The 21,774-nt window shown below is 50.0% G+C and overlaps 1 protein-coding gene and 1 long non-coding RNA gene across 2 annotated transcripts in view; one reads left to right on the top strand and one right to left on the bottom strand.

Annotated features, from left to right (window-relative positions):
- WDR12 (WD repeat domain 12) overlaps positions 1–21,774 on the bottom strand; it is a 484,520-nt gene that overhangs the window by 443,044 nt on the left and 19,702 nt on the right. The window lies entirely within an intron of this gene.
- On the top strand, positions 646–21,722 carry LOC138489684 (uncharacterized). Its single transcript, XR_011274870.1, has 4 exons — positions 646–712; positions 20,883–20,961; positions 21,045–21,131; positions 21,250–21,722. It is a non-coding gene; the product is annotated as an uncharacterized lncRNA (long non-coding RNA).

Here is a 21,774-nt window from a genome sequence, read left to right on the forward strand (position 1 = left end):
GTACCTCCCTTAGGTTTCTCCCTCCTGATTCAGGGGTTTGAGTGGCCGCAGCGGAACAGACACTTAAGCCGAAGTTTAGCATGGTGACATCCAGGGGTCCTTGCAAAAGATCTACAATTTATTTTTTATATTTTGTGGCTGTTGCCAGCAATTAGGGGAGGAGGAAGTGGAATTGTTTTTGATGAGTCAAAAGTGATTGTTTTTTTGGGTTCTGTTATTTGTACACATGCATATATGTTCTGTTATGACGCAACTAAGTCGGGGTAATAGTTGCATGGGGTGAAAGGGTTTACGATCATTGCGCTTAAAGTACACAACTGGAACAGATGTGAAACCGAGCTGGTTACAATGGAATAGCGCACTGTGCATTTAAAACAAAGCCCAATCAGGAGAATGGAAGTGAGGAGCTGGGGATGACTAGGCTAACTATCCTTACATGGAATGAATGGAGAACAACAGTGCAGTCACAAAAGCTAGAGTATGTCCTACATATGCAGAAGGTGGTTGGATTGAAGTTGTATTTTTTACAATAAACATATCTGACTCCTGGGGAACACGGTAATGTGGTTAGACTTTAATATATTTTCTCAATCACGGGAACTGCATGTGGAGTTCTAAAATTGATCAATGATGGTATTCCTTTACAGGTGGAAAAAGAGACTCAAGATCGGAAAGCAAGGTGGTTGGGGGTTGTGGCAAGGCTGTATGGACAGTAAGTTTTTGCTGTGTACATATGCGCCCAATATTGATGGCACCTTTCTTTTTTACTGAGATTGTGGCTATAATGCATATCTATTTAAGACTACTGTAGAGTATGGGTGGAGGATTTTATGTAGAGAGCTAGGCACCAGTAATGCCTCCAGAAGGAAGGTAGAAAGGCCCTCAAAGCTTTTGCGAAGTATCAGGCAAGACTATGCGTTAGTTGAAATATGGCGCCATAGATTTTCTTTCTATTCAGCAGAAATGATTTCATGATGACTCAAAAGGACATGGGTAAACATGGTCAGTACCGTGGAATCATTTGCTCACTATGATTAATGTGGACAACAAGATATTGAGCAGGATTCTGGCACGGAGGCAAACACAAGTCATAAGTGCATTAGTACACAGTGACCAGTCCGGTTTATACCCAAGACGAACACTATGCCCCCTATCTATTCTAACTGCTATACTATCACCTATCCTCCCTCTTCTCACAAAGTCTGGAAGGAAAAGGTTAAAAAACACATCCGAACCACTAACCCCGATCTATCCATTGCAGACACCTACGCCAGTGCAACTTACAGGCAGCTGGTCACCAATATCCTCTTTTCTGTCCCCTCCCCAGATCTTTGGACTCCTCATCTTATCTCTACTCTCTCTACTTTCACATCTTCTCCCATTAATGGTGGCATTAGATGCAAAGTATTCTTGGCGGGCTTCTCATCATCCAGGTGTATCAATGTCTATCGCAATGGCAATATCATGGCTCAGGGTCCTCAACCAGACCTCTTCCTTTTCAACCGGCACTTGCTGTGCCTCATCAACTTCCTTCCTACACAGCTACTCCTTCCTCACTCTCTGTCACCCCCCTCCTCTGACTGGTGTACCACGCCATTGTACCCCTCATCGGAAAGCCTTCAAAAAGGCAGTGACTGCATTTCACCACGCTTATTGCTCGCTGCGCTATCAAACACTCTGCCGACATCAGCTCTTCCTTGAAGACCTGGACCTCAGTATCCTCGCTCTTACCAAGATGTGGTTCAATGCCAGCTCAGTCACTGTTTTTGACTCCCGTCTCCCTGATGGCTACAAGATCATCTCCAAGCCTCGCCCTAACCGTGCTAGCGGTGGGGTTGCCCTGATCGTCCCAGAGTGGGTCCCTTCTTCCCTCATACCCACCCAGCCATACTCCTCCTTTGAGAGCCTGGTCTGCAAGCTGGTCACCTCGCCCACTTCCTCCCTGACCATTGCCACTATCTACAGGCCACCTGGCTCAATCACCCTGTTCCTCTCAGAATGGGCCGATTTCTCCTCTTCTCTTCTCACTTCTACCTCTAAACTCCTTTTCCTGGGTGACTTCAACATCCACCTTGACTTATCAATTACGGCGTTCACTCTCTGCCATGACCCCCTGCACCTCCCTCTCCATTCTTCCCCTCTGGTCCTACCCACTCGGCTGGACACGCTCGTGATGCCTTGATCCATACTGATCTTTTGCTCTCCTTCCCACTCTACTGGTCAGACCACTCCCTCCTCTCGCCCCGCAGAGTCCTCTCAGCCGGCTGACCGCACCTCCCCCAGCTCTGCCAACCTCGTTCACGGACATTCATCGAATGAAACTAGTGTCAGCTGCTGCCTTCGCATCCACCTTCACCCCTCTCCCCCTCTCCTCCCACTGGAGAGTTTACCTCGGACTCCGCTCTCAGCAACCTCCATCTTGCCATCACTAACACTCTCGACATTCTGGCCCCAGTCATGAGGATCCACCTAAAACTTGCCACCAAGCGTAACACCTGGTACGAGTCTGAACTTGCAGCCCTGAAACATATGGGCATAGCTGCGGAACGGAAGTGGCAGCCCTCTGGCTCACCCTCCGACAAACTGGCCTGTTGCCTTCTCCAAAGGCAATACCGATTCTCCATTCATTCCAAGAAAAGGGCCCACATCCAGGCTTAGGTCTCTGGTGCATCCAACAACAAGGCTGAACTCTTCAAAATCTGCAAGGAACTTGCCAACCCTTCTGCAGTCTCCACCTCGCATCTTCCCTCAGGCCCTCTGCAATGCATTGGCCACACACTTCACTGCAAAAACTCAGGACCTCCTGAGCACTCTCTCTTCCTTTCCCCCGTCCCCACCCCTACCCTCCTCCCATCCCCCTGCGGCTTCCCATCTTCCCTCTGCCTTGCTCTACCTCCTTCTCTCCCATCACATCCAATGAGGTCACTAGAGTTGTCTGCTCTATGAAGGTCTCCTCCAAGCACATCTCCCCCATGTTCTTCCAGAACTATTAGGGACAATTTCAGCTCCCTTGCAAGTGCAGGCACTTGCGGATTTCTGCAATCACTCTCTTGCTACTGGGTGTTCCCCTCTTCCCTCATGCGCTCTCTTTTGCGTCCCCTGTGGAAAGAAATCTTCGGCCGACCCCTTGTGTCCAGCTAATTACCGCCCCATCTCTTTCACGCCCTTCCTTTGGAAACTCTTGGAGAAGCTGGTCTTCCCCCAACTGACCCAACATACTGAGCTTGTCGGTTGACTAAACAACCATCAATCTGGATTCCGAGCATAGAGAGGCACTGAAACTGTTCACATCTCTTGACCAACTCTCTAGATGTTCTCATTTTTTTAATCTCTCCTCTGCATTTGATATGGTCAACCACTCCATCCTCATAAAACGACTCCATGATACCCTTGGTATCTCGGAGCGGGCACTGGACTGGCTGACCTTTTTCACTGACCGTCCCTCCCAGGCTCTTACTGCTCTCCCACCTCCACCTGCAGCGCTCCTCAGGTCTGTAACCTTTCTCCCTGGCTCTTTAACATCCATCTTGTTCCGCTTGCACACCCAATTTCCTTTTCTCCCCTTACTTCCAATGTTATGCAGATGACAACTCTTTTTCAAACTTCCCTCTGATCCAGTTTTGGTGCGTCTCCACTGATCTTTGCCTCAATGCCAGCAAGACTGAGATCCTTCCCATTGGGACTCCTGCTTCCTCTTTCCTCCCCTCACTCTGGCCACCCTCTATGGGGTATCCCCACTCTCCTTCATCTGAAGCCAGTAACCTTCTTTGACTCCTCTCTTTCCCCTTTTCTCCCTCACATCCAGGACCTTGCCAAGAAGAACCGCTTTCAACTCTGTCTCTTCAAAGGAATCCTTCCTTTCCTCACTTTCCCCCAGACGTTCAATGTCTCTAGAGCTCTGGTACTCTCTAGGCTGGACTACTGCAACAGCCTCTTCCTTAATCTACCCTCTTTCTCTCTACATCCCCTCCAGCAAATACAGAACAGGGCTGCAAGACGTATCCTTGGGCTCAAGCCCAGGGACTGCATCTCTCTAGCCCTAAAATCTCTCCACTGGCTGCAAGGATCAAATTGAAATGCCTCTGCATCAACCATAAGGCTGTCGGGGGCCGGGGACCACACCATCTCCAACTGGCTCTCACCAAATACTCTCCCTCCAGATCTTTACGCACCTCCGGCGCCAACTCTCTGCGTGTCAAGCGCCTCTCTGAACAGCGAACTGGTGGCCGATCACTTTCCTCGGCTGGCTCCCTCCTCTGGAACAGCCTTGCCCTTCCTCTCCATCTTGAGCCGGATCTCCTCAAATTCCAGAAGCTACAAGTCTTACCTTTTCACCACTTCCTTCCCCCTCTCCCTCCCTTGCTAAACCCCCCAGTCGCTGAGATTGGTGACCAGAGCCCTTATGTGTCCTTCTGGGTCCTGGCCTTTTCCCACAGCCCCCAATTGCCTTCAGCCTGCGCCCACTCCCAGCACTTGCTTTTGGGCACGCATTGGCATGTGCTCAAGACCTGCAATTACTTATTCATTGGCAGTCGACAACTCGTACCAAGTGATCTCTGCCAGGCACTTAACAGCTGCTTGCAACTTACTCACCAGCACTTCCCTCAGTGGAACTCCTAGTACTTACCTCCTCCCTCATCCCTTCTCCCTCTCTACACTTGCACGTTATGAATATTCACAAGGCCTAGCAGGACAGCCTCTTTCTTTCTCTTCATTCTTATTAATGTTGCCTTTTCGTTCCCATGTTCCCTCCCCGCTTTGAAACAATTAAATTGATGTATAAGCACCTTACAAATGCACAATAAATAAATACATTTCTAATGTCTAGATTGAGTGGATGCAGGTGGTCCTACACCAGTGGGCAGTAGCAAGATTGGATGTGCATAAAGCCTTTGATAACACAGATTGGGCATACATGATTAGAGTCTTACAAAGGTTTGTAATTGGTCTGATATACAGGAAATGGGTGGCATTATTATACACTGTGCCTTTGAACAGAATTAAGACCAATAGTTTTGAAAGTTGGAAAATTGTAGGGGCACACGACAGGTGTCCCCCAATCACCATTACTATTTGCACTGATGAAGGAGCCCCTGGTCTGTATAATTGAGGAGCAGATTTGATGAGAACTGATTTTGTACCTCGGGCCGCACACATGACCTCGCTGTATGGGGCGACGCTTCAATATATGTCCATAATCCAGTGTCATCCTTTGGGGGTGGGGAGAGTTGGAACAGATCGAAGAATTTGATGTAGCATCTAGTTTACAGATAAATTGCAAAAATTCACTGATGTACCCAATGCTACGAGTGCTGACTGCCCCAGCTGAAAGATTTCAGCTTTCACTAACTAATACAGTTTCGTTAACGGAGCATTATGGTCTGTGCGTACTGGAATCAGGCTCATGGAAGCAATGTCAAGTTGGTCGAGTATTGAATTAAACTTACCATGTCTCTGATCAGATGATTCTCTTTAGCCAAGGTGATCCCGCTGCCTGTGGTGTCCCAATGGTTATAACAAATAAGTATTTTTTAACGATTTGAACTCGTTATTCCTGAAGCAGTTTTGGAGCAACTAAACACTGAGGGTGTCTCTTGGCACATTGTAAACACCATATAGGCGTGCATGATAAGGGATGCCAGATTTTGAAGCATATTACCCAGCTGGACTACAGGGTAGCATGGTTTCATGAGTGGGCATGGGACTCTCACTACATTTGATTAAGGCCTCAATAGCCTGACACAATTATTGAGTATTCCATGCATGTACAGGAATTGATACATGTGTTTTGAGAATATGTACATGCCTGGATTACTAATTGAATAGGACAACATTAGAATGGAAAAGTGGGGCCGACGGTATAAGCAAGGGTACACATTTCAAGTTGTAACCTACTAACCAGCCAAACAAAAGTCACTGGTCATCTCAATTCTACACATACACACAGCACACCATCCCGGGAGGATAGCTCAGCTGCAACGTGCTTGCCTTGGAAATAAGATGACAAAGCAACACAGGTTCGATTCCCGGGTCCGTGCTTAGAAAGTTCTGGGTTTTAAGCGTGTTATAAATACGCAACTAAGACATATTTCTGTAACAGCACCTTGATGCCCCTGGGCTGTGTGAGCGCTTTAAAAATGCACCCAAAAAGAAAATCTTACTCAGCAAGAGTAAAACACCCACTAGCCAATGGCTAAGGTGAGAGCACATTTCACGCCATGGTTTAAGGATGAGAGATGTGTGGGCTTTGACAAGTTTTGTACAGATTTGAAACTGAATAAGGTGCTTTTTCTAACAAATACTAAAACTGTTGCCCTTTTCTGGAGGGAAGCATCATACATGAAGGGAACAAGACGCTTCCATCCCCAGTGAATGCTGGTGAACAAATAATTTGATTGTATACATTCTGTATTTGTATTTGTATTTTATTGATTTATAAAGCGCCTTACGCCAAAGCGCTGTGCAACCGTGAAGATGAAAGCTGTAAACAGAATGAGAGTAATGGGAAAGGGACACCTGGGAATGTTGCAGAGCATGTAAAAACCTGCAATTGGTTTTAGCAACATTCAGTTCAAATTAATACAATTTAAAAGGTACTACAATGAGCATATTTTAGCCCATGTTGTTTTGAAAATGATTTATCCAACTTTGCAAAATGGCTGTCCTAGATGTGGTCTTGCTTCGACAGCATTGATGAGGGTGCTGGTCACGTGAGCAGGCCCTTCTACTACACTGCTCCGCACACCACCTGTTGTCGCATGGTGTAAAGAGCTCTATAAATAAATCAATCACTCTTCCTGGCAGCTACTTAAAGACTCCAGGCCAGCTCCAAGCAGACAACATTGAGGAGGCTGCTGGTCACAATCAGGCCTGTCACTCAACCACCTATTTCATGAGTCCTCATCTGAAAAGGTTGGGCAAGGACTGTGCCTGTGCTGGCCCGACAGGGTCAAGGGCCAGACCGACCTGCTATTCTGCATTTCGGCTATAAAGTAGTTGCTAATACTACTCACCAACATGTGTCTCCTCCCTCCACAGCCTCTCCACCCTCGTTAGGGTTCTAATGGCCTAGCGCCCAGGGCAGCCCCCAGCAAACCTCAACATTCCCTTGCCCACATACAACACTCACGGACCACAAGCACACGCCCTCCTAGGCTGATCAATGCTTGCTCAGTGGTCGCTCATGTCACAGAGATCACCCACCTCATTTTGTACAAAAACCTTGACGCTCTCTTCATCACGGAAGCATTGTTCACCACATTTCTCCCTCCCCCATGTTTTCAATGTCCTTCTACCCCAGACTACAGCATTCAACATGCTGACTGGGCAGGAAGGGCAGGAGGTGGAGTGACAATCATCCATACGAACGTTTGGCCATACCCAATCTCCTCTCCCAGAACATGCTCGTTTTCGCTCTCTTGCTGGCTACCCTTAGCTCACATGGAATTCATCACCTTCCACCTCATCTACAGACCACCTCACAGGAGCAACTCTTTCATTGCCAACATCTTCAACACAGTCCCCCTGCTCAACTGACACACTAATAATGTCTTTCCCAGATATTTTAGCATCCCCAAGCATCACGCCAACAACCACACTCTAAGCATACTTTTAGCATGGACCTTAAGCAAATTGTGCTTTCCCTCATGCACAACAAAAGACCCTAGACCTAGTCTTTACATCATTTCCCCCCATCACCAGCGCAGATCTTATCCCAATCGACTGGTCTGATCATGCCGCCCTCTCAATGTCGATCAACAACTTGGCCTTGAGCCACAAAGGTCAGGGTAAACACCCCCTCACTCAGCACCGTTCACTCAAAACCTTCCTGGTCAATGAGCTAAAAGCAGACTTCAAAGACTGCCCCATCCCAGGGAACGCCTCGGGCCCCCTAGCATTATTCAACAACTACACTATGAAACTGGTGGATACTCAGGACCCCCCCTACAAATCAGCTGTGCGAAGACCAAACCATCTGCACCTTGATACACACCTTAGCATACCTCCAACAAATGTTCACTCAGAGCCCTAGAGTAACAGTGGTGCAAAGAACGTAATCCTACAGATCTCACCAACCTCAAGTCTCTCTGCCTCAGCTATAGGATTGCGATTACCTAAGCCAAAGTGCTTACTACTCCACCACCATCGCGGCAGCCTCTAACAGGCGCAAGCCCTCTGCAATAGTAAAGTACCAAACTCTCACCCAGCACTGTGGTGCCAGCAACTGGCGAAAAATGCAATGTTACCAACTTTTTCATTGAAAAATAGGCAAAAGGAGGCCACCAGGGGGCGCGCAGGCAATGGCTGCCTGAGTGCGGAGCTCCCGCTGTGGCCGGGCTTTGGCAAGGGATTGAGCCCCCCCCCAGCCCCCCCGGGCGGGCACGCCACAACAATTCCGCGGTGCGCCCCCCCGTGCACCCCCAGGGCGAGGGAGCGGCCTTCGAGACCCCCGGGAAGCGGAGGATCCGCGATCGGGACTCCCCGCTTGGGGTGAGGAGCGCGGCTTGGAGAGCCGCTGAGCAGCAGGAGAGGCGGACCCTTCCCGAGGCCTGGCAGGCCCATAGCCTGGCCCGCCCCCCCCCCCCTCGACTATCCTTCTCGCCGAACAGAGGCGGGGAACGGGTCGGCGTCGGCCCGGGGACGCAGCCGCGGTCTGGGGGTCAGCCCCCTCCCCCCGCTTCTCCCCGGCCTGGCTGGTCACGTTCGGGAGGCCCGCTCCCGAGGAGAAGACGGAGTGACCCGCCCGGGGCAGGCTCTGGGGATCGGCACCCCCCCCCCCCTGCCCGCGAGGAGTGATCGGGTGGACGGCGTGGGCCGGGGGTGGAGGGCCCCCCCTCCCCCCTGGATCTTTGGACGCGGGCACATCAGCGGAGGTGAGGCGAGGCAGCGGAGGCCCGAGGACTGTTCCCCGCAGGCGTGCGGACCCCCGGAGCACGCCGGAGGGAAGGCCCCACCCCCCCAACACAACGACATTGACGGACAGGGGGTCACTTGGGTGAGAGGCCCCCGCTGGTCGCAGGCGGGGCGTGTGCCCGCCCGGGGGTGACCCCCACCCCCACCCCCAGGAGGGGGAATCAAAAGTGAAGAAGGGAAAGGGGGGGGGGAGAAAAAGAAAAGGGGAAAAAGAAGAGGAAAAAAGAGGGGAAGGAGAAAAGAAGGGAAAAGAAAGGGGGGAGGAGAAATAATTTAAAAAAAAAAAAAAACCAACAAGCAAGAAGAGAAGAGAGAAGGAAGACACATAACAAAAGGACACAGACAAACAGCTGGGCCACCAGTGGTCCTGGAACGCCCTTCCCCCCCTGCTGACTCAAAGATATCCACAACACGTGCCCCACGGGCCACGGGGCCCCCAACGCCCTTCAAAGGGGTATCCAGTAAAGGCCCCGACCCCCCACGAGGAGTTTGGACGGGGTGTGAGGCCCCCACCAGGAGACGGTGGGGCGTGTGCCCGCCCCCCCCCCCTACTAAGTGCAACGCCCTACAACCCCGGCGGGACCCAGCCCGGGACGGGGCTGCCCCGGTGGGCGATCCCTTGGCCCCGGGGTCTCCCCCCCCCCCGCGGACGCCCCCAGGAGAGCGGCCTCACCCCTCCGCCAGGGACATTGAGGCCCGTACAGTGGACTACGGGAAGACACCTGATGAGCTGGCGGGAGTCCCTACAGGTATATCGCTTCCAGGAGGGCAAAAAAGGCGACGGAGGCACAAGTCGGAAAAGAACCATGGCCCAGTCGGAAGACTCAGCCCCTTCCTCCTCAGCCATGGAAAGGGGCTTCACCTCAATCTTACAAGAAATCAGAGACATGCGCACAGACATTGCACAGAAGTTTGAAAAAATTGATCAAAGGGTGGAAAATATCGAAGACAGACTGCACCAGGTCGAGATGCAGCAAACAACCTCGGCACCCCAAGAGATTCAACTTAACATGAGGCTAGAAGCCCTCGAAAAGAGGGACGAGGAGAGAGCCCGCCAGATGGACGATTTCGAAAATAGGGAGAGGAGGAACAACCTCAGGATTTTCGGGGTGCCCGAAACGGAGGGGGAAACGGAGAGGGACATCACCAGAGCGGTGCGGGACATCATCACTCTCTTGTTTGCGGAGGGGATGACGACAGAGCCTACGTTCGACAGAGTGCACAGAGCGGGGGGCCCCCGTTCGATTTTAGCCCGGTTCCACTACTACTCCGAAAAGACTAAAGTGCTGGAGGAGGCCAGGAAGGCCCGAGAAATCACCTATAATAACGCCCAGATTTCCATATACCAGGACCTCTCCGCCTACACATTGGCTAAGCAGAGAATGTGTCGCCCTCTCACACAGCTGCTAAAGGACAAAGGGATACGCTACAGATGGGGCTATCCCTTCTCCCTGACATTCGAATATATGGGCCAAAGATCGACCCTGATTACAGAAGAAGACATCCGTGGTACGATCCAGGAATACGTGGTGGACACGAACCCCCGGAGGGGCCCATCGGGCCCGGGGGGGGGCGGACTCGGAGACCCTGGCCCGCCGAGGGACAGGAGAAAGAGAACCGGGACGCGCAAATTCAGGAAAATGAGCACCCCATCGCCAGCGAAAGAAGGCGGGCGGAACGATCCCGAGGACTGAGAACGGTCTCGATCTGTTATGATCCTAACTGGTACTCGGAGGAGTTGGAGGTTCACTTTTTAACTGCATCTCCACGAACAGCAAGTATATGGGTCTCTTAAAAAGGATTGCAGCCGTGGGGGGGGTTTGGGGGGGCTCAAGAGGAACAGCTTCATGGGCGATTGGCCTGGCCGCAGGGGGCAGGCTGGTGGTCCGGCCAAGAGCCAGTGCTGGCAGAACTATTTGGCTGGACGCCGGGGAGGGGGGGAGGGGGGTACACGGAAGTTGAGGGGGTTCAGGTTGGGGTTGGGGGGCAGTTGGGGTTTAGTTTCATGCCTTCCGGGGTGGGAAGGGTGGGGGGAAGAGGGGAGTTCAGAGCACAATTCAAGGAGCATTCGGGAAGGAGCATCATTGAGTCGTTGATCATGAGGGAAGATTTCTTAAATTATGGCTGAGGGTCTGCCCGCCCTGGGTGTGGGCTCCCTCAATGTTCGGGGCTTAAATTCTCCCACAAAAAGATCCCTGGTCAGTAGGGAATTCCGAAGAACCAAGCTCGACATCCTCTTCTTGCAGGAGACCCACTGGCCTCTGGGGAAGGAACCCAAATTGAGGGGTGGTGGGATTGGGGAGGTCTTTAGCGCTTCCCATAAGGGTAAGAAACGCGGAGTGGCTATACTACTAGCTAGAGGAGTCAACTTCGAAAAAGAAACCATAATGAAAGACCCGGGTGGCCGATACCTGCTAGTCCGAGGAACCCTGCAGGGGGCCCCACTCACCCTGGGGGCCATCTATGGTCCAAACGAAGGCCAAGCCCAGTTCTGGGAGAAGATGAGGGATAAGCTAAAGCTGTTTGTTCACGGCACAGTGATGGTGGGTGGGGACTTTAATATGGTCCTGGACCCAATCCGGGACAGGAAAAGAACAGGCCCCCAGATCCCCAGAGCAGCAGATGAAATCACGGCCCGAACTTTTCAGAGGGTCAATTCGGAAATAGGCTTGGTAGACACGATCCCAACCCCCAGACCCGAGACCCCCTCCTTCACGTACTATTCAGCAATCCATACATCGTTCTCCAGAATTGATTACATCTTGGTGGACGAATCTCTGTTCTCATCTATATCTGGCTATAGGGTTGAGCCGGTCCCCTGGTCTGACCACGACCTAGTCAGGATCACGATAGCGAGGGAAGGGCTGAGCGACCGTGGGGGGAGATGGAAGTGCAATGACTTTCTACTAAAAGATGAGGTACTAGCGCAGGAGATACTAGAGGCCATCACTGAATTCTTTGAGTTTAACGACAGTGGGGAAGTGGGACACACACCCTTTGGGATGCCTTCAAGGCCACCTTGCGAGGAGTCCTGATTAAAATAGGAGCACGGGAAAAGAGGGTAAGGGCCGCCCAGGAAAGGCGCCTGAGGGAGAAAATCGCCCAATTTCAACCAGGGGGCTCCCCTGCGGAGCCCCTGGATGGCGACAGGATGGCCGCCCTGGCCGACTACAGACTCCAGTTGAAGGAACTCCTCCTCCAAAAAACCGAAAGAAGTCTCCAGCTGGTCAGACAGAGATACTATGAGAAGGGGGACAAGGCGGACAGGATCTTAGCCTGGAAACTGCGAGAGGTCCAGAGGAGTAAAATGGTGAGAGCAGTCAAAAATGAGGAGGGGAAATTAGGCCAGGACGCATCCCACATAGGAGAGGCATTCCGCAGATATTATGAAAAACTATACTCTTCCGAATATAATGGGGATGAGGAGGAAATCAAGGGGTTCCTAGATTCAATACAGATCCCAGCCCTTTCCAGGGAAATGGCGGAGGGGTTGGAGGGCCCGGTGACCGAGGATGAGGTGGAGCGAGTGATTAGCGGCATGAAGAGGGGTACCTCTCCGGGTGAGGATGGCTATTCAGTAGCCTTTTACAAAAGGTTCCGCTCAACCCTGGCCCCGTATCTGGTAAAGGTGTTCAACGGAGTGCTGGAGGGAGGCTTTCTCCCGGACTCCATGATGGAGGCGATCATAGTGGTGCTCCCCAAGGACGGTAGGGACCCCTCGGAGTGTACCTCCTACCGCCCCATTTCTCTGTTGAATACTGAAGTGAAGATCCTGGCCAAGGTGATTGGGAGGCGGATAGAGGGGGCCCTGCCGAAACTAGTCCACGGAGACCAAGTGGGTTTCATAGGGGGTCGTCAGGGCTCAGACAACATTCGGAAAACTATAGATCTGATGCACCATGCACAGAGGACGGACCTTAACGCGAGCGTCCTATCCTTGGACTCTGAAAAGGCGTTCGATAGGGTCGAATGGCGATTCATGGCACTCACCCTCCAGAGAATGGGCTTTGGGCCACAAATCCGGGACTGGGTGGCTGCTCTATACAGGGCCCCGAAGGCTAGGGTTCAGGTGAACGGCAGGCTATCGGATCCGTTCTCCCTCTCGCGGGGAACCAGGCAGGGATGTCCGCTTTCCCCCCTAATTTATGTCCTTGCAATGGAGCCCCTGGCCATCGCAATCAGAGCTCATAGAGATATCAAGGGCATCAAGAGAGGTGAGGTGGAATTTAAGCTATCCCTGTTCGCAGACGATATCCTGGCCTACCTTGTAGACCCGCGGCTTTCGCTCCCCCCCCCCTCTTGTCTCTGATGGCCACATTTGGGCGCTTCTCAGGGCTCAAAATTAACGCTTCTAAATCGGTCCTCCTCCCCATGAGAACACAAGACCCAGGTGTGGACTCCCTGGACAGGTTGGAAGGGATAACAGTGGGGAAAACCGCCATCCGATACCTAGGTGTACTCCTCCCCAGGGACCTTTCCATTCTTGCCCCTATTAACTACGACCCCGTGATGGCGGGAATCACGGCAGACCTGAGGAGATGGGGCTCCATGATCCTGTCCTGGTACGGCCGCATGACGGCAGTCAAGATGAACATTCTTCCACGGTTGTTGTATCTCTTTACCTCTCTTCCCGCGGTCATCCCTGACCAGACCTTCAGGGTCCTCCAAAACGCGGTCCGTGAGTTTATATGGCAGGGTAAGACACCGAGAACCGCAAAAACTGTCCTGACTCTACCCAGGGAGGAGGGAGGGTTCGGGTTGCCAGATTTCCAACTCTACTATCGCGCCGCCCAGCTACGTGTCCTTCTGGAGCATATGAAAGAGGGGCTGGGCACATACTGGTCCTATCTGGAAGACATGGACACCCATCCACTAAAGGTCCGGGACCTTTTATGGGCCCCGCGAAAATTTATCCCGAATAGACTGAAGTCCCACCCGACATTAGGTGTTCTATGGGCAATCTGGCGGGAGGGCCCCCAGACAGCACATTTAACGTCTTGGCCGTCCCCAATGTCCTCCCTATGGAGCCAACCCCTCATGCTGGGCAGTAGGGGGTTCCGCTGTGCTCAGTCCTGGTCCGACTCGGGGATGGAATGGGCAGGGCAGATGTTCAGGGAGGGAGAATTCCTAACATACGAGGAATTGAGGGACGCTCTTGGTCAGGGATCACTAACCATCTTTGAATATCTCCGCTTGAAAGGCATCTTATGTGACCAGGCCTGGGGTCAAGACTTGAAGAGACAACTGACCCCCTTTGAGAAATTTCTTGATACAGCGACTTCTAGGAAGGGGGCGGTCTCAGGGGTATATAAAATTTTGAACACTGTCAATTTGGGGGAGAGGAGGCGGTTCCGCTCTTTTTGGAACGAGCTGGCAGGGGAAGAGATCTCGGAGGACACCTGGTCCAGGATCTTTAAAATTGCCTTCCACGGGAATTTATTTACCGCGGATATGGAACATAACTTCAAAATCCTCCAGGGATGGCACAGAGACCCTGCAAAGTTGTCAAAAATGTTCTCTGGTGTTTCCCCAACATGCCCAAGGGGTTGCGACCAGGTTGGGTCGAGGGCACACATGTGGTGGCACTGCCCGAAGGTACAGGCATATTGGGTGGAGGTAAGGGGCTGGATCGCTGAAATCTCGGAGGAAATGCTCCCCCAAAACCCTCGGACCATGCTGTTGGGCCTACCCCCAGAGGACACGGACACAATGAGGTACCCGAGAATGTGGGAAACAATGCTACGAGCGGGCAGGGTAGCCCTTGCCCAAAAGTGGAAGAGCCCAGAAACTCCATCCAAGGTGGAATGGCTACAGAAGGTCAAAAACATGTTCTTGATGGATAAACTAACGGCAATGGTGAACAATGACTCGGCCTCCTTCCAAGCGAACTGGTACGGGGTGAAACAGATCTGGGGATGGGATGTCCATTGATCTGCAGCAGAGAACTGGAAACGGCGTGGGGGCCCAGGGCCCGGGAACCGGCAGACGGAACACAGCCAAACTAGAAGTCAACGCTCAAGCTCGCTTCCAAGCTCCAGACTAAGACAGCTCGCGTTTCAAAGCCCCAACTTGGGGCTTTTTCCTTCTTTTTTCTTTTTTTGGGGGGTGGGACTGCATTGGGGTGGTGGGGGGGGGGGGGAGGGCGGTGGCCCTCGGGCCTGTTTCTTGATTCCATGTGAATGCATATAGTGCCCCAATGTTTGTTTATGAAAATGTTAATAAAACCAAAGTTTAAAAAAAAAGAAAAATAGGCAAAATCCGACAGATCATTAAATCATCTCACAGAGCATTATACCTACAAGCAGCCCAGCACGCACACCGCCCCTCTGGACCGAATTCTAATCACCTCCCTCAAACCTACTTCCTACTCTGACAATATCATTCCAACCTCCATCATTAGACAATTGATGGCTCCGGCGCTCAACGCACAGCTCAACATCTTTAATGTCTCCCTCACCAAAGAGTAATTACCGGAAACCTTAAAAACTGGTCTCAAACGACCACTCTTTAAAACCAAACCCTAGACCCAGACAACCTGGCAACTACTAGCCCATTACAAACATCCCATTTCTTGGCAAAATCATGGAAAAAGTAGTCGCTACACAGCCAGAATCAAATAACTACGCCTCCCAAACGTCGATTAGTCGGGTTGCACCCAAAGTGCAGCATCGAGGCAGCCACCATCCAGGTGATGGACGATGGCCTTTGAACCATGGATACGGGCGACTCATGGCTCCTCAACCTTTCGGCTGCATTATGGGCGGACAATACTCGGTTGTACATGAGACTAAAAAGCCCACAGGACATCGGTCATCTCTGTGATTACCTAGCCATCATCCAGTTCAGGACATGGACTGCCACCACAAACTCATGCAAGACGAAATTCACCCTCATCGGTCCCCTAGCTAAACAACAACTTGACCAATAATGCCTCAATGACACGCGCATTATAGGATTTGATCTGCAGCTCTCCGATTCAGAAAAATCCTTAGCCTTCACTATTAAAAGAAGCTGTTCCTTCCTAGAAAGCCCAAACGGCCTGGCTCCACATCTCCACCCTTTGCAAAATCAAATGCTTCACCCCTGCTGGACATCCAGCCCACAATGCAAGCCCTTGTGGTTTCACATATCAATGGGAGAAATGCCCTCCAACCCACTCACTTGGCTTCCCTAAATGAAGTTCACCACACTGCAGTATGTTTTATTATGGGGGCACATAAATGTGTCTGAAGCACCCCAACATCTGCAAACTACATTGGCTTACTCTGCAGACCAAGATACTGTTCAAGATAGCATCCATCATTTACAAAGCAGTTACGAGTAGCAAACCAGCGTACCTGGCAGCTAAGCTCCACATATGTGGTGGCACCTGTCCCTCAAGCAGCAAACCGAGCTCGATTCACAACCATAAAGAGAGGACCTGCAAACAACCTCTCGTCGCGCACCTACCCTCTGCAACTTTATCCCAAGTTTGCTCGGAATGGCCTCACAATTTTCCAATTTTGCAAATCTTTTAAACCCGACAGTTTTTTGTTTTTTTTAAACCAACTTCAGCAGCAGCAAAGTATGTACCATAACAGATCACACTAAACACATAATAGACTGACGGATCCCAGGTTTGTTTGTGAGTCAATGCTGGGTAGTCCCGATCTATCTCCAAAAGAGGGGACCAGATCTCCCAGCACCTGTGAAGTTGGCTGTCCAAAGAGGCTGTGATCTTTTTCGCAACAAGTACATCCCCCACTACCCCACCACATAATCAGAATTGGGCCTTCCAATAAAGGGCCAGCGTGATTCTTGCTGCCACTAACGTGTGTAATTAGCTTAGTGGAAGAGCTCGATTTTAAATACAACCCCTCCAGTGGGGCCCCCAGCAGTATAGTCATCGGTCCATGGGCAGATGGGTACCCATTATATCTTTGATGGCTAGTACAACCTGCTCCTAAAAGGCCCAGGCAATCGGGCAGTCCCACCACATGTGAAAATAAGAGCCTTCCAGAACACATTTATTCCAGAAGTTAGGATCCAGGTTTTGATTGAATTTGTGCAGCAAGGTTGGGGGCGGGGGGCAGTACCACCTATATGTCAGCTAAAACATACACTACCTATTTGTCACGCATCTAGAAGAGTAATTCTCCACCCAAATGTCCAGCCATGCGAGGTTCTCAATGGGGTGGCCCAAATCAGTCTTCCAAGTGGACATATATCTAGGTTGTCATCATCAACAGATCATTCTGTAGCATCTATACTGTGGAAATACACTGCTTCCCCCTGAGAAATCCCTTCTCCCATGGACAGTTCCAGGCCACTGGGGGCCCGTATAGCTGCCATTTTAACTCATGGATGGACCACCCAATGCCCGATTTGTGAATACCAGAATCTCTCGGACTCAGCAATTGAGAATTGACTTTTACATCCAATAAATATTTTGAGTACAGCTTCATACCTTCCTTATACAACTGAGAAATGTGGCATAGCCACCCCACTGCCCTCTACCCTCCTCCCCCCATATCCAGGCCCCAAAGTACTGGCGATAAGGGCCCCAAACCAGGGGCAACAACTTTGCTTCTCAATGCTTTACCCCAGTAGTATAGTGTCACTTCTGTGGACGAAAGTAAATGTGCCAGTGCTCTAGGGCTGTTGCTGATATATATGGCAACAAGCTCAGTGGGTATTTCACCACAACTTGTTCTAGGCGTACACATATGCCGGCTCCGCAACATTCCATTTGGCATATGGGCAATCTGGGCAGCAATATGATACCTGGTCCAGTCCAGAACCCCAAACCTCATAGGTAGGCATTGCTTTTCAATTTCCTCACCAGATCATTTGCTTGGCATGGTATCACGAGAAGACACTGACAAGAGTCGCACGTTTCAAAACCTTTATTGTTAAATTCAAGGGGGTTGGAAAAACTCCTGTCTGGCCCTATAACTAAGATGGGAGCAATCTTAACCATCAAATAATAAAGAAGTAGTCCTAGTCAGTCTTAGTCAAACAATAAAGGCCTATACTAACAAAACCCTAATGCCTACTACCCTCACTCTAATACACTTGACTGTATAGGGATATGGATCTACAAAAAGGAAAAAGCTGGGAAGTTGGAATATCCCCACAAAATAAATAGGATTGTATAGGGACATTGGAAAGGGTGGGGGGTGAACATTTCTGTGTCTCGCCATCGGGTGTCCCTTTGCCACTGTCCGGGATCACTCACCCAGGTGATCCTCCCACACTTGTCCATCCCCAGGGTCTGAATCCAAAGGCGATGGCCGTGCTCTACCACCTGAGCAAGGGATCCCCAGAGTCTGGGCAGTGAAACACCCTCTGTTTTTTCGTCACTTAGCATGGTATGATTGTTTGGTTTTAGCAAGGGATTGGACTGATCTCTCTGCTAGGTGCGCTTCCAATTTATTCAGAGCCATCCTAAAATGTCTATTTTTGGGGAGCTTTTCTTTTTATGTGCCAGTTCGCAGCCCCGAACCTCTCCCTTCAGTTCTTCCCGGACCTCGTTTCTATGCTTCATGTAAGCTGACGATCGGGCAATTAATTCTCCCTTGATGACCGCCTTCATCGCATCCCAGATCGTGGAATCTGAGAGCGTCTCGGTAGCACTTTCAAGAAAATAAGTTGGCTTTCCAATATCAAGCCAAAAGGGTGAAATCGCTTAGAATATGGTCATATAATCTCCAGGGCGGTCTTTCCGGTGGGAGGGGGGAAATTGTGAATCCGAGGTCCATTCAGACGGACGCACGGTCAGATAAAGTGCAAGGCATTCTTGAAATCACATGGGGCAGGGGGATAAGTCATCTTCATAGGGATCCGGAACCACATTGAAATGGCTCCTAATTCAGTGGCCTGCGATAAATGGGGACACTTCTGTAGCAAAGAATTTGCTTTGTTTATCATTAGGGGCATACATAGAAATCAAAGTAAAACGTTGTTCAAACAGTAAACCATTGCCCCCAATATACCTGCGCCCCCCACCCCGGGTCCACCATCGTGCCGGTGTTTACTAATGGGATTCACCTCGCTATCAGCACAGCAGTGCTTTCTTGAAGCCGCTGGAAGCTATAAACTGTAGCGGGTACTACCTATTGTGTAGTCTGCCTATGTATGGGGGAGCTAAATGTGTTCACTGTAAGAAGGCAATTGCACACCCCACATCTGAAATTCTATTAAGGACCGATTTGAGTTTACAAGGGAAGTTAAGGCCCTGGGCATTGGATATTAAGCGCAAGGAATTGCACCTGTGGTGACTGGTTCTCCTCAACCTGCAAGGCCCAGTGCAAAGCTTGGGGGAATGGGGCCTCATCTAGAATCGAGCATCTGTGTATAAGCGATACTTATATGTACCCACGGCAGCCAACTTTTCAAGAAAAACCCCAATATGCAATGTAACTCCTCTCCAACTATCAAGCGATAACAAAACAACCCAAAAACCCCATAAACCAAAAATCAAACATAACTACAATTCCAAGTCCGAGTTCTCATTGCTGTGTGAAGTTTCTCGGACGGGAACCTCAGAGCCGCCCCAACGGCTGGTGTTTTGATCAGTGTTAGTTACGATTTGAGGAATCTCCTGGCCTACAGAGCTTACCAACCGTCAACCATGGAGTACTTTGCAATTTCAGTCGAGATGACTATGGGAGAAGTCGACAGAGAGGCAGTGAAGATGGTCGGCGCATCTATGCCGTTAGTAGACATTCATCTGCCTCTTGGGGAATACCAATCGTCCACTTCTTATTCCCCCAACACAAAGGATAGGGTGACGAGAAAAATCCATCTATATCTGACGTTCTTGTCTCGGAGGTGAAGGGTCACCAGTTGGAGAGCCTTTCTCTTTTGTTTTTTCGTGGTGACCAGATCCCGATAGATTAGGATGGTTGCATTGAGGAAATATACAATCTTAAGTGCAGGCCGCTGCTATTATATCTTGCTTGATCGTGAAGATGTGTACTCGAGTAATATTGGGTGTGGACCTGCTTCCGCAAGCATTTGCACGGCAGTCTATAGGTTCAACCTAACAGCATGCACGCTTTGTCATGTTGCGGAAGTAAGGAACAACACCCCCCACATACTCTGGTAGGTCCCCATCCAGTATAGTCATTGGTATCCCCTTAGCCTCAGATTGTTCCTTCTGCCCAGATTTTCCATGTCCTCCTGTTTAGAGTCCAAGCGCTCACAAGTGTGTTCCAGCGCAATTACTCCAATTCGGCGATCTTTTGTTCTGCTTCCACCAGTTTCCCATCTAGGTGTTCAACCTTCATAGCGAGTTCCACCATAAAATAGCGAAATTCTTTTTTAGTGTCCCCTAGAAAAGACTAACTATCCCAAAAGTGGATGCTGTCTCCCTATAAGCGCTGGTGTGCCGCCTGTCTAGGTTAGGGGATAGAAAAGAGACTAGCCCTACCCTCTCTCACTACTTTTCCTAGCATCTAAAAATAGGTGCACACTTTCGGAAGTCAATTCCATCTACACCAGTCCATTACAAGATGGTAGCTCAGGTTTCTTTTACGAGCATATAACCGCGCCCTATGTTGGGGCTGGTTTCCTAGCAACTGAAACTGACAGGTGTCCTGCCTTCAGTCCATGACCAACATACCATGCAGAAGTCCCCCAGTGGTAACTAGGTGACTACGTTGCGCAGAATCAGATAAGTACCACTATGAGGCATTGGGGGGGCTTGGCCTGTATGCTGGCATTATTAAATGTTGTTGCCCCTCGAGAATGTTTTGGGACATTCGATAAATGACGCTGGCCGCAATGGTTGATAGCGTGGAAGCTGGCATCCACCATTCAGCTCATATTAAACATACAGGACTCTATATTCAAACAAAGTTTACGACTAAATACATGTACTATTGCTTCCACGTGTACTGTGTATACACATTGTGGGGTGGTCAGGATTTTGTCTAATACCCTGGGGGTTAGCATACCATGTAATCCGTTATTCTGTCCCCTTACAGGACACACAGGATAGGCATCCCTGTTCCAACCTCTAACTTGAAAAATCGAGATTGTGGGAGGTTTTTGAGTGAAGTGCGGGTAAGCGCCTGAAGTTGTGGTTTCTTTTAACAATAGTATCCTGAAATTAATTGACACTGACATATATATTTTCTTGACTGCAGTGATCCATCAAGACCGGACAGGCTCGGATTATATCCATACAAGAGGGCCATCGGCACCCCCTCTTGATGCTGGGCATCTACTACAAGGTAGGGTGCACTCATTGGTTGATTTTCCTAACTATTTTTGACGCACCGAGCCGTCCTACTTGAATATACATGTCACGCCCTACTCATTTACTAATACACACATCTGTTTTTCTTATAGACACAAAACACATATTTGTGTATCCAAAATTGAACTCATCCTGATGAAGGCCGCATATTTGGGGAACCACAGTCTTGGGTCATGAGATGGCCAAATAAAACACACTGTCGACTTTAAACAAAGCAACAATTGACACTGCAAACAAAGGACAGGTCCTACAAAAAACAAAAATCTGAATGTATCCTAGACCTTGTCAGGGTTTCTATAAACTGCACCGAGAAGAGACATTTATGTTACTTATGAGTACAACTGTTTTTTTGTGTCTGGAAATAAAATGACAAGTTATTGTTTGGGATATAATTTGTATGAAGGCCCCAATAGGGATCATAGAAGGTGTATATATGAATTGTTTTTAAAGAAAATGTGTTTGGTATGAATAAAAATGTGTGTTGTAGAACAAATTGAAAAGTCTAAATACCAATACGGAAGTTATTTGGGTGTGACATAAAAGCCTTGATCATTGGTGCATTAGTATAAACCTGGAGGATCAAGGCTCACCGGGTATCCTTAATAGAAATGAAACTG

Source organism: Ambystoma mexicanum, chromosome 9 (assembly GCF_040938575.1).
Source record: "Ambystoma mexicanum isolate Mex_15411 chromosome 9, UKY_AmexF1_1, whole genome shotgun sequence".
In the NCBI taxonomy this organism is placed as follows: Eukaryota; Metazoa; Chordata; class Amphibia; order Caudata; family Ambystomatidae; genus Ambystoma; species Ambystoma mexicanum.